General features: G+C 49.8%; 1 long non-coding RNA gene across 2 annotated transcripts in view; it reads right to left on the bottom strand.

Moving 5' to 3' along the window:
* Window positions 1-391: 391 nt before the first annotated feature.
* LOC102551987 (uncharacterized) overlaps window positions 392-4,230 on the bottom strand; it is a 10,566-nt gene continuing 6,727 nt past the window's right edge. Inside the window, exons 3-4 of one of the 2 annotated variants that reach the window (XR_015649249.1) lie at window positions 2,337-2,616; window positions 392-1,590 (exon numbers count right to left, since the gene is read on the bottom strand). This is a non-coding gene — a long non-coding RNA (uncharacterized LOC102551987). The remainder of the gene's footprint in view (window positions 1,591-2,336; window positions 2,617-4,230) is intronic. The other variant, XR_015649250.1, reaches the window with a different exon arrangement.

Raw genomic sequence — 4,230 nt, 5'->3', positions numbered from 1 at the left:
GTCACTTCACACTCGCAGTCAGGAGCAGAGAGGAATGCTTGCTGGCTCGCTTGCCCTCAGCTGGCTTCCTCGGCTGGCACAGTTTGGAATCCTTTGCCAAAGAAATGATACCGCCCACAACGGGATGGGTCTGCTGATATCGATGAACAATCAAGATAACCCCTACAATCATTCCCACAGGCCAACCAGGTCTAGATGGTTCCTCACTGGGGGGGGGGGGTCTCTTTTCAGGTGACCCTAGCTTGTGTTTGCCTTGTTAAACTGAAAGGCATATCATGAATGTGTTTTAGTATCAGCAAGTACCATTCTACTTATAGCTTTAAGTTTATTTTCTATCCCTTTGGAAGAAAATCTTTCGGGGTTTGAGCGAGAATAGCCCCCACAGGGTCATATAGACAAATGTTTTATTCCCCATTGGTGGGCTGATTAAGGATTGGGAGGTGTGGACCTGTTGGAGGAGAAGCTGTTTCTCTGGGAGTGGGTTTTGGCTTTAATGTTTCAAAAGCCTACACCAGGCTCAATCCCTCAATTCTCTCTCTCCCAAATTCCCTCCCTCCCTCACTCCTCCCTCTGTCTCACTGATAAGATGTGAGCTCTCAGCTACTGCTCTGGCACCATGACTGCCTGCCTACCGCCATGCTCCCTGTTGTGACGGTCTAACCTCCTGAAACTGTAAGCCAGCCTTCGATTGAATGTCACTTTATAAGTTGCCTTTATCACGGTGTCTCTTCCCAGCAACATAAAACAAGGCAATAGCCCCTCTTGCAATCTGCACTGCCTCACACACAGCGCTGCAGGTCAGCCTCGTACCGGCTCCTTCATGACTTTAATTGAGTAGCTAATTTGCAGAATTTTTTTAATGTTTTTAAAAAAGATTATTTATGTTTTTATATGTGTACACTGTAGCTGTCTTCATACACACCAGAAGAGGGCATCAGACCTCATTACAGATGGCTGTGAGCCACCATGTGGTTGCTGGGATTGAACTCAGGACCTCTGGAAGAGCAGTCACTGCTCTTAACCACTAAGCCATCTCTCCAGCCCAATCTGCAAATCTTGTACACAGATTGGATGGTCCAAGCTCCACATGGGAGTCCAGCTAGAGTACAAACCTCTTGAGCTCTTCTGTCTTCTTCGGTGGTGGTTTGAACAGGAACGCCCCGTAAGCTCCTGGGTTTGAATGCTTGGTCACCAAGCATTGTTAGGATGTAAGGCCTTGTTGGAGTAGGCGTGGCCTTGCTAGAGGATGTGTGTCACTTGGGGAGGCGGAGGCTGAGGTTTCAGAAGCATGGCTTAGTGGTTCACTGTCTTTTCCTGCTGCCTTCTGATCCAGATGTAGAACTCTGAGCTACCTGTCCAGCACCACGTCTGCCTGCGTGCTGCCATGCTCCCACCATGCTGAGAACGGACTAAACCTCTGAGTGTAAGCCAGCCCCATTAAATGCTTCCCTTTATAAGGCCTGCCATGGCAGTGGCGTCTCTTCACAGTAGTGGGACACTAAGACCTCTTCATCCTTGCCTCTTCTCCTTTTCTCTCCCTTTCTTTCTCCGAAAAAGAACCATGCCTCCTCTTGCCTCCTGCTGACTTGGCTGTGCCCAGGGGCAGACAAGATTTTGCAGAAAGAAAATAATGATAGACTTTGTTAAATAAGTGAATAGATAACTCTCTAGTTTCTAAACTACATTCTTGTATTTTTCCCCCTTTTTCTGAGGAAAACTTGAGTCCGTCCCTGTGGGAAAGTCGCCTGTAATCCTCCCTGTACCCATTGAGCCCCAGGGCAGGTCTGTCTGACTTAGACATTACGACCAGGATTTGGGGAAGGGCGCACATTGACTGCTTCTTTGTGCAGGGAGAGGAGTCTGAGGCTGTAGCTCAGTGGTAGTGATCTGGCCCCAACACCACATGCAGGGCAAACTAACAGAAGAAAAAGGTACTGGCCGTGGTGGCAGGAGCCGGAAATCCCAGCACTTGGGAAATGGAGGCACCAGAGTCACACAGTGCTGAAGGCCTGACTGGGCTACACACTGGGCAAGTTCCACACTGGCCAGGGGCCCACAGCAAAACTCACAGCTGGCAGGGTGGACAGAGAGAGAGGTGGGGAAAGAGAGAATGAGGGAGGGACGGAGGGAGGGAGGGAGGGAGGGAGGGAGGGAGGGAGGGAGAATAAAGAAGGCAGAGAAGGGGGCAAGAGAAAAAAGAATTGGGCTGGAGATGGAGGCTCGAGGTGGGAGCAGAAGTAAAGTGTGTGAGGAGGGAGGCTGCAGTCTTACAGGGAGCAGCATCCTTCCCAGCTCCTTCTCACCCTGCCTGCAGCGGGGATTATATTCCATAATACCTTTTGCAGAGATGTTCACCAAACTGTGCTTCCAGAAGTCCTCAGGCCTTTTCCGTTTCTTTACAGCCTCAGACGAAACTCCGCTTCTACTGCAGTGGCTGCGGGCCACGATAAATACGTCGCCAGCAACTGCAGCTCCTCCTCGTGTTTCCGCAATCCTCGGGCCAGATTTAATCAGAAAAGCCAAATTAGCAAAACTCTCATCGAGGAAGGACTTTTCCCTGCGACCGTCTCATTTGGATGGTGCAGGTGGAAATCCCACGGAAAGAGCAACATGTGTCTGAAATTGAAAAGGGATGAAATAAATAAATCACCCTCAGACTCAAGATCCAAATCCAACCACATACTTTCCATTCCACTGTAGCAATGACGGTAATAAATGCCAAAGAGAGAGGGAGGGAGGGGAGGGGAAAGGGGAGGGAAAGGGGGAGAAGAGAGAAAGAAACAGAACAGGAAAGAGAGGGGACAGAGGGAAAGTATGGGGAGGGGCAAAGAGGAATAAGGAGGAGGGGATGGGCGAAGAGAAAAGAATAGAGACCAAGAAGTAAGGAGATAGGGAGACCTGAGAGCCAGGAAAGGAAAATGGGGAGACAATAAATAATTAAGTCACCCAATAAATAATTAGGTCACCCAAAAAATTAGGTCACCCAATAAATAATTAGGTCACCCTGGTAGTGGTTTAGGTTCGCAGGTGGCATCCTAGCCCCCCCCCACCACACCACAGGCCTCACTTGCTCTGTGCCCCACCCCCACCCCCGTCGCTCCCTGTGGTGGAACTTTTGAACTCAGCTCTGCATCTCCCAGTCTGGATCTTCTTAGACACCTAATGGGCCCACTGAGGGTTGACAACTCTAACTCTGGGTCACTCTGGGTTACTCCTCACTTGGCTTCCAGCTCTGGCTCTGTGTCCTGTGAGAGGGAACAATGTCTTAAGCTTTGCTGGGACTCAATTCTCGGGGTCTCCCTCCAAACCCCACCCTGGTCATTTCGTACTGTGACTTGACACCAACTGCTGACCAGAGGTCAAGTCCACCCCCTCCACCACTGCAAAACTAGACTTGGCCACGTGCATCTGGTCCAGTGGCACACAGCAAAGGTGGAAGCTGAGGGACCCTGGTTCAAGCACAGTGCAGCAGAGCCTAGGTGGGTACCAGAGAACAGGTCACACCCAGCAGGCACCAGACAACACTGGACACAGTTAGAGGCACCACCTTGGACCACATAGAAACCAGCCATGGAGAGATGGCTCAGCGGTTAAGAGCACCAGCTGCTCTTCCAGAGGTCAGGGTTCAATTCCCAGCATCCACTTTGCACTCACAACTGTCTGTAATTCCAGTTCCGGGGGATACAACACCCTCACACAGACGTGTGTGTGTGTGTGTGTGTGTGTGTGTGTGTGTGTGTATCAACCAATGTGCATAAAATAAAAATAAATAAAACCATTTTTAAAAAGCAAAGGAAAAGACCAGCAACCAGTGCCCGGTAGGGGAAGAATCAGCAGGTGGCACAGGCCTGTGGATGGTTACAGTGTAGCAGGGACAGAGCTGGAGCCATCTTTGTTTCAGGAATTCTGTCAACTTTGCACATGCATTTTTTAAGATTTATTTATTTATGTATGTGAGTACACTGTCCCTGTCTTCAGACACACCAGAAGAGGGCTCTGGATCCCATCACAGATGATTGTGAGCCCCTATGTGGTTGCTGGGAATTGAACTCAGGACCTCTGGAAGAGCAGTCAGTGCTCTTGATCACTGAGCCATCTCTCCAGCCCCCACGTGCATTTCCTTTTGCTGTAGGCACGGGGTCTGTTAGATCGAGATTAATGGAGGTGACAGGAAAATAGAAAGAGGAACCCAACCTTTACGGATGCAGAGTTTCCTTTAATCAGAACAGA

The sequence above is a fragment of the Rattus norvegicus genome, chromosome 1 (assembly GCF_021556685.1).
Source record: "Rattus norvegicus strain SHRSP/BbbUtx chromosome 1, alternate assembly SHRSP_T2T, whole genome shotgun sequence".
NCBI lineage: Eukaryota > Metazoa > Chordata > Mammalia > Rodentia > Muridae > Rattus > Rattus norvegicus.
Note: the sequence above shows the minus strand (reverse complement) of the source record. Positions and strands in the feature narration are given on the sequence as shown.